Below are 13,948 nucleotides of genomic sequence, written 5' to 3'. Positions count from 1 at the left end.
AACTTGCTTCATAGAGACTTTTAATTATGTATTTTAATTCTCCTTTATTCCATTCGATGCCGTGATCTGTGTGTTAAGTGTTTCAGGCTTTATAGGGCATGAATGAGTTGGAGATTGGAAAGGAAGCTTGCAAAATTGGAAGGAAAACAAGAAATTGAGGAGATGACCAGCGAGAAGTGACGCGGCCACATGGCTCACGCGACCACGCGAAAGAGAGGAAATCGCAGTGACGCAGCCGCATGGCTCACGCAACCACACGGATTGGAATAGCACAAGTGACGCGGAGGCATGGACAACGCGCTCGCGTGGCAGGACAAAACGCCGAATGACGCGTTCGCATGAATGACGCGATCGCGTGACGTGCGCGATCTGCATAATCTGCAGAATTCGCTGGGGGCGATTTTGGGCCCTGTTTTGACCTAGTTTTTGGCCCAGAAAAGCAGACTAGAGCCAGAGAACATGCAGAAACCAAGAACAACATTCATTCTACACAATTTTAGTTTTTAGATATAGTTTTACTCCTCCTCTAGGTTTTTCTCTCTACACATTCATAGTTCTTAGGATTTTATTTCTATTGCTCTTTGCATTGGGATATTGAGAAGAGTTATTACCTCATCAAGACTTTGTCATTCTAGTTCATTTTCTTTACTTGGCTTTACTCTTTCATGTCCTTTAATTTACTCAATTTTACTGTTGGATTATTTTAGAATTTATTAATACAAGAATTACTTTTATTTTTAATTGATTCCTTTGAGTTTTATTTATCATGTCTTTCTTTAATTCGCTTTCCTATGTTATGAGTTCTACATTCACAATGAGCGAGTAGTTCCCTAACTTGATGGGGAGTTGATTGAAAGGAACCCTTGAGTTGGGATGCTTAAAAGAAAAAATTGTAATTGGGTTTATTGTTGGAATGCTCTCTAGTCACTAACACTAATCCTTTTCAATTGAGCAGATTGGAACTTGTGAATAGAAACAGCATTCCAACTTGTTTGACTTTCCCTTACCTAGTAAGGGATAACTAAACAGAACAACCTTCAATTATCAATTAATCTTGAGAGTACTTCAACAAGAATAGGGCTTCCAACTAATCTACTCCCAATCAAGGCTTTTATTTAAATTATTTAATTTCTCTAATTTAATTTCCTGTTTATTCAACTCAAACCATTTTGAAAACATCTGATTAATAAAATAGCACATCTTTCTGCAACTCATTGGGAGACGACCTGGGATTCATACTCCCAGTATTTTAATTTTAATTTTTGTGACAACCCTTCTAAATTGATAAGCGGATTCCTGGTTGGTTAAGAACTATACTTGCAACGCATATCTCATAACAATTCTTAATTCGCCAATTTCCGCCACGTCAATTTTTGGTGCCGTTGCTGGGGAGTTGCAATAGAGTGCTAAAGTTATTAATTGGAATTTATTTATTTGTATTTTATTTTATCTTGCTACTATGAGCTGCTTGTTTCTTTCGCTAGATGACGCGTTCACTTCCTGATCCAAGCTTGCCAGTATTCGATCCTGAGATTGAAAGAACTATTTCACGAATAAGGCAAGCTCGGCGTCGGTTAGTCCTCTCTGAGGGCAGATATGAAACGTCATTTGAGGAAGAAACCAGCCCCCGTTCTACTGATTCGGTTGATTTACGTGTAGGTGACATGGCAGCACCTAGGAGAGTTACTATCTAGGAGGCTGGAGCCCCTGATTTTACAATGCAATCGTTTCAAGCGCATCACCCAGCGGTGGCTACAGACTTTGAAATAAAGACTGCATTGCTCAATTTGATGCCCAAGTTTCATGGCTTACCTGCTCAAGAGCCTATCAAGCACCTGAGAGATTTTCAAGCAGCCTGTTTTACTGTCAGGCGTGATGGTGCAGATGAAACTTCAATTTTGTTGAAAGCTTTCCCATTTTCTCTTGAGGGAAAGGCAAGAGAGTGGTACTACACTCAACCCGCAGCAACTGTATCCAACTGGGATACACTTAGAAGAGAATTTTTGGAAAAGTTCTTTCCAGCTGAAGTTACTGATAAACTGAGGAAAGACATTTCCATGATTGTTCAGGACGAATCTGAGACTCTCTATGAATACTGGGAGCGTTTCAATAATCTTCTGGAAGCATGCCCCCACCATATGATTGACAAGATAGTGTTACTCGGTTACGTCACACAGGGCATGAGGCCCCAAGATAAGACCACATTGGAAAGTGCTAGCAATGGGTCCATGAAAAAGTACAAGACCACTGATGAGGCATGGCAATTGATCAGCGACTTAGCTGAATCCACTCGGAATCAAAGGCAGAAACAAGGCCGTTCAAAAGCCGTTGCAGAAGTATCCTCTGGCAGAGAGACTGCTGCTCTAACTCAGAGTATCTGTGAAATGACCAACTTGCTGAAGTAGATGCAATTGAATCAACAACAAGTTCAGCAAGCTCAACCTTCTCCACCACAGCAAAGCCAACAGTTCGTCCCACAGAGAGTTTGCGGAATCTGTGCTGATTATAGTCATTATACTGACGAATGTCCGCAGCTCCGATAGGAAAATAACACCGTGGCAGCCACTCATAACTTCTATGACCGCCCCAACCAAGGGTACAAACAAGATGGCAATTATAGCCATGGATGGCAGGACAATTCTAACCAGAATTGGAGGGACAACAGCAACAGAGGAGGCAGAGACAATCAGGGAAATCAGAGGTGGAATAACAACAACAACAGGCAGCAGAACCAGAACCAGCCTTACAGAGCACCTCACCTGAGGCAATCCCAAGGACCACAGAATACCCAACAGCAGACCTCTCAAATTACTTATCCTTCTTCATCTACTAATGATGACTTACTACAATCTATTGATCGGAGACAACAGACCATGGAAAATAACCTTTATGCTACACTAAATGGTCTGACCTCTACCCTGCAAGCTCTTGTCTCACAGATTGGATCAATAAATAACTCCAATAACCAGCCTTTGAGCTCCAATGGAATTCTCTCTCAACTATTACCCAATCCAAAGGGTGGCATTAATTCCATCACCCTAAGGTCCGGAACCACACTTCAGGAGAGGAATCAGGAGGAGCCAAGCCCACCAGAACACACCTCAGCTGAAGAGGTAGTGGAAATAGAAGATGTTGAAGAGGAAGAAGACATACAGGACTTAGATGAAAAAGAAGAAGTTCAACCATAGGAGGAAGCACCACAGGGAGTAGACACTGCAGAAGACACCACTCCCATTCCATTTCCACAACTTGCAAGGAAGCCCAGGAAGCAGCTGGAACCTGACCCCAAAATGGTAGAAATATTCAAAAAGGTTGAGGTAACTGTTCCTCTTTTTGATGTTATTCAACAGGTACCTAAATATGCAAAGTTTCTAAAAGATTTATGTATACATAAAGACAAAATTAATGAATTAGAAACTATTCCTTTAGGTAGTTCCATATCTGCTTTAATGGGAGGTTTACCTGAAAAGTGTAGTGACCCAGGTCCATGTATGGTTAATTGTACTATTGGTGGTGTGGTATTTTCTGCCTGCATGTGTGATTTAGGAGCATGTGTGAGTATAATGCCTTTGTCTATATATGATATTTTGAGGTTTCCTCCCTTAAAAAGGTCGGCAGCTCGTTTTGTGTTAGCAGATAAAAGCATTATTACAGTGGCTGGAGTTGATGAAGATGTATTAGTGGGCATTAAGAGGCTCACATTTCCCATTGATTTTTATATCCTGGAGATGCCCCAAAATGACCCAGAGAAGCCATCATCAATCCTACTCAGAAGACCATTCTTGAAGACTTCGAAGTTCAAATTAGATGCTTTTTCAGGAACATACTCTTTTGAAATAGATGGCCGAGTAGTAATCTTCAATCTAAATGGAGTTATGAAGCATCCTTCGGAGGATCATTCTATCCTCCAGTGTGACATCATAGATGAAACTGTGACTGAAGTTCACCAGGAGGAATTTAAAGAGAAGTACATAGGACAAGGTCTAAGTGTGGGGACATTCTCAGAGGACAATGACAGTGCTTTACCATTGTCACCAGCTCCAGACAACCCAGAGCCTGACCATGATCAGAAGCTAGAATTAAAACCCCCTTCCTCCACACCTCAAATATGCTTACCTTGAGGACGAGTAGGAGTTTCCAGTTATCATTGCAAGGGAACTCACTTCTCAACAGGAAGAGCAGTTACTTAGTGTGCTGAGGAGGCACAAGAAGGCAATTGGTTGGAGTTTGGCAGACATAGTAGGCATCAACCCTCAAGTCTGTGAGCATAGAATATTTTTAGAAGAAGGAGCAAGACCTGTCCGTCAACCCCAGAAGAGACTGAACCCCACTATCTTAGAGGTTGTCAAAAAGGAAGTGACCAGACTACTGGCGGCAGATATCATCTATCCCATCTCAGACAGTGAATGGGTAAGCCCAGTACAAGTGGTGCCAAAGATGTCTGGAGTCACTACAGTGAAGAATGAGCATGGAGATCTCATTGCAACCAGAGTTCAGAATGCCTGGAGGGTCTGTATTGACTACAGATGCCTCAACCAGGCCACTCGTAAGGATCACTATCCTCTTCCATTCATTGATCAAATGCTGGATCGCCTGTCAGGTAAATCACATTATTGTTTTTTAGATGGTTACACAGGTTATTTCCAGATTCATATAGCTCCTGAGGATCAAGAAAAGACCACTTTTACATGTCCTTTTGGGACTTATGCTTACAAGAGAATGCCCTTTGGCTTGTGCAATGCACCAGTTACCTTCCAAAGGTGCATGATAAGTCTTTTCTCTGATCTTATTGAGGACTGTATGGAAGTTTTTATGGATGATTTTAGTGTGTACGGCGATTCCTTTAGCCTTTGCTTAGATGGATTATCTAGAGTATTAGATAGATGTGTCAGTACAAACCTTGTATTAAATTTTGAAAAATGTCACTTTATGGTAAAACAAGGTATTGTACTAGGACATGTTGTGTCTAATACTGGCATTTCTGTAGATCCAGCAAAGGTGGATGTTATTTCTAGTTTACCTTACCCCTCCTCTGTAAGGGAAGTCCGTTCATTCCTTGGCCATGCAGGTTTTAACAGGAGATTCATTAAGGACTTCAGTAAGGTAGCACTTCCCTTATCCAGGCTACTGCAGAAGGATATTGAGTTCGAGTTCAGTGAGGATTGCAAACAAGCGTTTGATAAGCTGAAGAGTGCTCAGTCTCAAGCTTTTTCACTTGACACCTTCACGCCACAAGCACATGGTTAGGGACAGCTTGATTTAGCCGCTTAGGCCAGGATTTTATTCCTTTGGGCCCTCCTATCCATTAATGCTCAAAGCCTTGGATCCTCTTTACCCTTGCCTTTTAGTTTAAGGGGTTACTAGCTTTTTCTGCTTGCTTTCTCCTTTTCTTTCTTTTTCTTTTATTTTTTGCCATTTTTTTTGCAAGCTTTGTGTTTTTCACTGCTTTTTCTTACTTCAAGAATCAATTTTATGATTTTTCAGATTATCAATAACATTTCTCCTTTTCATTATTCCTTCAAGAGCCAACAACATTAATATTCATAAACAACAATTTCAAAAATATGCACTGTTCAAGCATTCATTCAGAAAACAAAAAGTATTGCCACCACATCAATATATTTCAACTAATTTCAAGATAAATTTTGAAATTATGTACTTCTTGTTCTTTTGTAAATAAAAACATTTTTCTTTTAAGAAAGGTGAGGGATTCATGGAATCATTCATAGCTTTAAGACATATACTCTAAATTTTATTGATCATGGAATAAAAATAAGACATAAAATAAACATAAAAGCAGAAAAATAATAGTAGAAGAAAGGAAATTAAAGACACAAAAGTAAAGCTTATGTAACTCTTAAAATATGTTTCTAATAATAAAAGTTATCACAGAGTTAGGAATAAACAACCTTTATTTTGAGAGATAGGTGCTTCTTCAATCTGTGGGATGTCCAGCTCTTCAAGGATCAGCTTCTGGCGCTTTAGTTCCTGTAGCTCACGCCCTTGCTTCTCTTGTTCTCTGAGCAGTTTGCAGAGCATGCTGTTCTGATTCTGCTGCTCTTCTTTGAGTTGATCCATAGATTCTTGCAGCTTGTTGACAGATGCTTCTAAGCGGGCCCAATAGTCAAATTGAGGAATTTCTGGGAGGAGCTCATGCGCCCTCCTCTTGATGAGGTTGTCTTGAACTTGAGATCCATCCATTACCCTTTTGGTGATTGAGTGTTCAACTGGGATATACTCATCCACACCTATCTGTACTCGCGCATCTTTACATAACAGACTGATCAAGCTTGGGTAAGCCAATTTGGTTTCAGTGGATTCCTTGTTTGCAAATAAGTAAATTTCACAAGGAATTAGCTGATGAACCTCCACTTCTTTTCCCAGCATAATACAGTGAATCATTACTGCTCTTTTGACAGTGACTTCAGAGCGGTTACTGATGGGAAGTATAAATCGCCCAATGAAATCCAGCCAGCCCCTAGCAACTGGCTTAAGGTCTCCTCTCTTCAGTTGGTTTGGAACACCTTTTGCATTGGTTATCCACTTGGTTCTAGGGAGGCATATGTCCTCTAGAACTTGATCCAGCTTTTTATCTTTAGCCATTCTCCTATTAAAGGATTCTGGATCATCCTGCAGTTGAGGAAGTTTGAGGACTTCTCTTACTTTGTCAAGATGGAAGTAGATAATCTTCCCTCTGACCATGGTTCGAAAAGTGTGGAATGCAGTTCCCTCCATTCTTTGCTTATCTGTCATCCACAGATTTGCATAGAATTCCTGGACCATGTTTCTTCCCACATTCATCTCAGGATTAGCTAGGATTTCCTAGCCTCTGTTTCGAATCCGCTCTTGGATCTCCAGATATTTGTCTTCTTTCAGATCGAACATGACTTTCGGGATCCCTGATCTTCTGCACACAATTTTGAAGTAATGATCTGCATGTTCTTTGGTGTAGAACCTCTCATGAATCCATTGTGATTTTGGATTGTTCTCTTTCTTGCCTCTTGGAGTGGTTTGTTTTCCTTTAGGGGCCATGATCTTGGTCAGTGATCACAGAAAATCACATCAAACTTAGAGGTTTGCTTGTCCTCAAGCAAAAGTAAAGAAAGAAGATGAATAGATGGAGATGATTCGAATAATGGAGGAAGGGGATGGCCGAATGTATAAATAGAGGGGAGGGAGGGAATGGGTTCGAATTTTTAGAAAAAGATATGATATGAAAGATATGATTGATAAGAAATAAACATGATATGAAAAAGAGAAGATTGTTTTCAAAATTTAAGAGATATGAAAAAGATATGAGGAAGTTAGATCTGAATTTTTGTTTATGCATCTAAAAAATAAAAGATAATATGAATGAATTAAAAAGATTTGAAAAGAAATTGGAAAGATGAATGAGTTTTTGAAAGAGATTTGAAAAGAATTGAAGGAGAATTAAAAAGAATTTATAAGATTATGAATTTTTGTTAATGGAAATTAAAAATTGAATGTTTGTCATGTTTGGATGCAGAAAATTTTGAATTAAAACATGAAAATTTTAAAAAAATTGAATTGGAAACGAAATTACCTCTCCCCTAGCTGTGCTGGCGTTAAACGCCCAGAATGATAGCCATTCTGGCATTGAACACCCATCTGGTGGCCATTTTGGGCGTTTAATGCCCAGCCAGATACCCTGGCTGGCGTTAAACGCCACAAATCCTTTCTCACTGGGCATTTTTCTGAACGCCCAGGATGCTGCTATTTCTGGCGTTAAACGCCCAGAATGCTGCCCATTCTGGCGTTTAACACCCAGAATGATATCTTTACTGGCGTTAAACACCCAGAATGATAGCCATTCTGGCGTTTAACGCCCAAATTGCCTCTTTACTGGTGTTTGAACGCCAGTGAGCTCTTTTTATCTGTGATTCCTCTGTTTTATGTTCTGAACCTTCATTTTCTTGACTTTTTCACTGATAAGCATTAACAAACATAAATAACATAATCAAACAAACTTATATAATTGTTATAAACATCTAATAATGGCTGGGTTGCCTCCTAGCAAGCACTTCTTTACTGTCTTTAGCTGGACTTTACTGAGCTTTTAATTTAGTCTCAGCTTTGAGCATTCTTGCTCAACATTGCCTTCAAGATAATGTTTGATTCTCTGTCCATTAATAATGAACTTTTTGTTAGAATCAAGATCTTGAAGTTCTACATAGCCATACGGTGACACACTTGTAATCACATATGGTCCCCTCCTCCGAGATTTCAATTTCCCAAGGAACAATCTGAGTCTAGAGTTAAACAGCAGGACCTTCTGTCCTATCTCAAAGACTCTAGATGATAGCCTTTTGTCATGCCATCTTTTTGCTTTCTCTTTATAAATTTTAGCATTTTCGAAAGCATTGAGTCTGAATTCTTCCAGCTCATTCAACTGGAGTAATCTCTTCTCTCCAGCTATTTTAGCATAAAGGTTTAGGAACCTGGTTGCCCAGTAGGCCTTGTGTTCCAGTTCTACTGGCAGATGACAGGCTTTTCCATACACAAGTTGGTATGGAGAGGTTCCTATAGGAGTCTTGAATGCTGTTCTGTATGCCCACAGAGCATCATCCAGACTTCTTGTCCAATCCCTTCTACGGGTACTTACAGTCCATTCCAGGATTCGTTTTAGTTCTCTATTTGAGACTTCAGCCTGCCCATTTGTCTGTGGATGATATGGAGTTGCCATTTTATGGTTAATTCCATATCTAACCAGAGCAGAGTCAAGCTGCTTATTACAGAAATGAGTGCCTCCATCACTTATCAGTATCCTAGGGACACCGAACCTACTGAAGATATGCTTCTGGAGGAACTTCATTACAGTCTTACTATCATTAGTGGGTGTTGCAATTGTCTCAACCCATTTGGATACAAAGTCTACTGCCACTAGAAAATAAGTATTTGAATATGATGGTGGGAAAGGCCCCATGAAGTCAATACCCCATACATCAAACAACTCAATCTCTAAGATCCCTTACTGAGGCATGGCATAACCGTGAGGCAGATTACCAGCTCTCTGGCAACTGTCACAGTTACGTATAAACTCTCGGGAGTCTCTATAGAGAGTAGGCCAGTAGAAACCACATTGGAGAACTTTTGTGGCTGTTCGCTGACCTCCAAAGTGTCCTCCATACTGTGATCCATGGCAATGCCATAGGATCTTCTGTGCCTCTTCTCTAGGCACACATCTACAGATTACTCTGTCTGCACACCTCTTAAAGAGATATGGTTCATCCCACAAGTAGTACTTTGCATCAGAGATCAACTTTTTCATTTGTTGTTTACTGTAGTCTTTGGGTATGAATCTCAGAGCTTTATAGTTTGCAATGTCTGCAAACTATGGTAATTCCTGAATGGCAAAGAGTTGCTCATCCGGAAAGGTTTCAGAGATCTCAGCAGGAGGGAGGGACGCCCCTGCTACTGGTTTTATCCGGGACAGGTGATCTGCTACCTGGTTCTCTATCCCTTTCCTGTCTCTTATTTCTATATCAAACTCTTGCAGAAGCAACACCCATCTTATGAGTTTGGGTTTTGAATCCTGCTTTGTGAGGAGATATTTTAGAGCAGCATGGTCAGTGTACACAATCATTTTTGATCCCACTAAATAAGATCTAAACTTGTCAATGGCATAAACCACTGCAAGTAACTCCTTTTCTGTGGTTGTGTAATTCTTCTGTGCATCATTTAAAATACAGCTAGCAAAATAAATGACATGCAGAAGCCTATTATGCCTCTGTCCCAATACTGCACCAATGGCATGGTCACTGGCATCACACATTAGTTCAAATGGTAATGTCCAGTCTAGTGCAGAAATGACTGGTGTTGTGACCAGCTTAGCTTTCAGAGTCTCAAACGCCTGCAGACACTCTATGTCAAAGATAAATGGCGTGTCAGCAGCTAGCAGATTACTCAGAGATTTTGCAATTTTTGAGAAATCCTTTATAAACCTCCTATAGAATCCTGCATGCCCCAAAAAGCTTCTGATTGCTTTAACATTGGTAGGTGGTGGTAATTTTTCAATCACCTCTACCTTAGCTTGATCCACCTCTATTCCTTTGTTTGAAATTTTGTGCCTAAGGACAATTCCTTCAGTCACCATAAAGTGACATTTTTCCCAGTTTAAAACCAGGTTAGTCTTTTGGCACCTTTTCAGAACAAGTACTAGATGGTCAAGACAGGAGCTGAATGAGTCTCCAAATACTGAGAAGTCATCCATGAAGACTTCCAGAAATTTCGCTACCATATCAGAGAAGATAGAGAGCATGCACCTTTGAAAGGTTGCAGGTACATTGCACAGACCAAATGGCATCCTTCTGTAGGCAAATACTGCAGAAGAACATGTGAATCTTGTTTTCTCTTGGTCCTGAGGATCTACTGCAATTTAGTTGTAACCTGAATAGCCATCCAAAAAGCAGTAGTATTCATGACCTGCTAGTCTCTCTAGCATCTGGTCTATGAATGGTAAAGGAAAATGATCCTTTCTGGTGGCTGTATTGAGTCTTCTGTAGTCAATACACATACGCCACCCTGTAACTGCTCTTGTAGGAACCAGTTCATTTTTTTCATTATGAACCACTGTCATGCCTCCCTTCTTGGGGACAACTTTGACAGGGCTCACCCAAGGGCTATCAGAAATAGGATAAATAATCCCAGCCTCTAGTAGCTTAGTGACCTTTTTCTGCACCACATCCTTCATGGCTGGATTCAGCCGCCTCTGTGGTTGAACCACTAGCTTGGCATCATCCTCCAATAGGATCTTGTGCTTGCATCTGGCTGGGCTAATGCCCTTAAGATCACTTATGGACCACCCAAGAGCTGTCTTGTGTGTCCTTAGCACCTGAATTAGTGCTTTCTCTTCCTGTGGCTCTAAAGTAGAACTTATGATTACTGGAAAAGTGTCATCTTCTCCTAGAAATGCATATTTCAGGGATGGTGGTAGTGGTTTGAGCTCGGGTTTAGGAGGCTTCTCCTCTTCCTGAGGAGTTTTCAGAGATTCTTCTGTTTTCTCTGATTCCTCCAGATCAGGCTGAACATCTTTAAAAATGTCCTCTAACTCTGATTCGAGACTCTCAGTCATATTGACCTCTTCCACTAGTGAGTCAATAATATCAGTGCTCATGCAGTCTTTTAATGTGTCTGGATGCTGCATAGCTTTGACAGCATTCAACTTAAACTCATCCTCATTGACTCTTAGGGTTATCTCCCCTTTTTGGACGTCAATTAGGGTTCGTTCAGTTGCTAGGAAAGGTCTTCCTAGAATGACAGTTGCACTTTTGTGCTCCTCCATTTCCATCACTACAAAGTCATTGGGAAAGGAGAATAGCCCGCCCTTGACAATCATGTCCTCAATTATGCCTGATGGAATCTTAATGGAGCCATCAGCAAGTTGGAGGCATATCCGGGTTGGTTTAACCTCATCAGTCAAACCAAGCTTTTCGATAGTGGATGCAAGTATGAGGTTGATACTTGCCCTAAGATCACATAGAGCTGTCTTGGTACAAGCACCCTCTAATGTGCATGGTATCATAAAGCTTCCGGGATCTATAAGCTTTTCTGGTAAGCTTTTCAGAATGACTGCACTGCATTCTTCAGTGAGAAAAACTTTTTCAGTTTCTCTCCAATCCTTCTTATGACTTAAGATCTCTTTCATGAACTTAGCATAAGAGGGTATTTGCTCAAGTGCCTCTGCAAACAGAATCTTTATTTCAAGAGTCCTGAGATAGTCTGCAAAGCGGGCAAATTGTTTATCCTGTTCCGCTTGGCGGAGTTTCTGAGGATAAGGCATCTTGGCTTTGTATTCTTCAACCTTAGTTGCTGCAGGTTTATTTCCTACAGAAGTGGTTGGAGAAGCCTGCTTAAGGGGGTTATTATCAGCACTTTCAGGTGTCTGATCCCTTATTGGCATTTGAACACCAGAATTGGGCACTGCATGGGTGTTTAACGCCAGATTGCCACCCTTTTCTGGCATTTGGACACCAGAACTGGCCATCCCTTGGACGTTTAACGCCACTTTCTTACGCTTTTCTAGCGTTTGAATGCCAGAATCATTCCTCTCTGGGCTCTTACTGTCTTCAGAGGGATTTTGGGCAGTGGGTTGGTCATCCTCTGTCATTTGTTCCTTTCTTGGCTTTCTGCTGCTTTGAATTGAGACATTCAATGTCTTCCCATTCTTTAATTGAATAACTTGGCATTCTTCTGTTATCTGTTTAGATAGCTGCTGTCTTGTCTGATTCAAGTGTTTTTCCATATTTTCATTAGCATCTTTGGTTTTTTATAGCATCTCTTTAAATTCTGCTAACTGTTTTGTTATAACAAGCAATTGCTGATTGAGTTCAGCAACTTGTTCTTGAGGACTAAGTTCAGTGGATACTGCATTAGCTTCTTCTTTTATGGAGGACCTACTACTTAAGTATAGATATTGATTTCTAGCAACTGTGTCAATGAGCTCCTGAGCCTCTTCAATTGTCTTTCTCTTATGTGTAGATCCACCAGCTGAGTGGTCTAGAGATATTTGGGCCTTTTCTGTAAGCCTATAGTAAAAGATGTCTAATTGCACCTATTCTGAAAATATTTCAGAGGGGAATTTTCTTAGCATCCCTCTGTACCTCTCCCAGGCATTATAAAGAGATTCATTATCCTCTTGTTTAAAGCCTTGGATGTCCAGCCTTAGCTGTGTCATCCTTTTTGGAGGGAAATATTGATTCGAGAATTTGTCTGATAACTGTTTCCATGTTCTTATGCTTGCTGTGGGTTGGTTGTTTAACCACCTCTTAGCTTGATCTTTTACAGCAAATGGAAACAGTAATAATCTGTAGACATCCTGATCTACTTCATTATCACGTACTGTGTCAGCAATTTGTAAGAACTGTGCCAGAATACTGGCAATTTTGCTGCACCATGATAATGAGCTAAGGATTTAGCTCAAAACTGCTTGCTCTGATGGGAGGTATACATATACTACTCCCATAGGAAGCATTAGTGGGGTTAGCATATGACCCCAAAGTCCTTCTGGACTGTTCATTTCTACTTAGGTCCATGATGGAGAAAGGGAGATGTTGTAGATTGTAAAATAGAAATAAAGTAAAAGAAAAATCAAAATATTTTTGTTTTTATTTTATTTATTTAAGGAGAAACTGAATTAAAAAGGAAATAAGATAAAATAAAATAAAATAATTAGAAAATAGAATATAATTTCGAAAACAAAATAAAATAAAAAATAAAATACTAAAATGGTTAATTAATCGAAAAGATTTGAAAAAAATTTGGATATGATTTTCGAAAAAAAATGAAGAGAGAAAATAGTTAGGGAGTTTTGAAAAAGATTTAAGAAGATAAATTTTTAAAATAGAAATTTTAACTTGGCTAACAAGAAACTACCAAATTTTAAAAATTTTGACTAAGTCAACCTAAGGAGTTCGAAAATAATGAGCAAATAAAGGAAAAGATATTTTATTGAATTTTTGAATTTAATGAGGAAAGAGAAAAACAATAAAATGACACCAAACTTAGAGTTTTTAGATCAAAACAAAGAAAGAAAACATGAAAATATTGAATATCAAGATGAACACCAAGAATACTTTTTGAAAATTTTTAAGAAAATAAAAACACAAAGGACACCAAACTTAAAATTTTTTGTACCTTGGACACTAATAATTCAAAAATGCACAAGAAAAACAAGAAAAGACACAAAACAAGAAAAACTAAAGATCAAACAAGGAAAATAAACAAGAACAACTAGAAGATTAAGAAAGAACTAAGAATATATGATTCAAAAAATTAAAAGAAAAATAAAATCATGCAATTGACACCAAACTTAAAACATGAAACTAAATTCAAACAGAAGACTAAATTATGAGGTTTTTGTTTTTAAAAACATTTCGAAAATAATTTAGAAAAAAAATAAGGATTTTAAAATTTACAAAATAATTGTGAT

At 39.3% G+C, this 13,948-nt stretch overlaps 1 non-coding gene across 1 annotated transcript; it reads right to left on the bottom strand.

The window, feature by feature from the left end:
* Positions 1-2,036: 2,036 nt before the first annotated feature.
* Positions 2,037-2,144, bottom strand: LOC148553230 (small nucleolar RNA R71). Its single transcript, XR_015893125.1, has one exon. It is a non-coding gene; the product is annotated as a small nucleolar RNA R71 (small nucleolar RNA).
* Positions 2,145-13,948: the final 11,804 nt, after the last annotated feature.

Source organism: Arachis ipaensis, chromosome B7, assembly GCF_059453495.1.
Source record: "Arachis ipaensis isolate K30076 ecotype BB chromosome B7, ASM5945349v1, whole genome shotgun sequence".
Taxonomy (NCBI): domain Eukaryota; kingdom Viridiplantae; phylum Streptophyta; class Magnoliopsida; order Fabales; family Fabaceae; genus Arachis; species Arachis ipaensis.
Note: the sequence above shows the minus strand (reverse complement) of the source record. Positions and strands in the feature narration are given on the sequence as shown.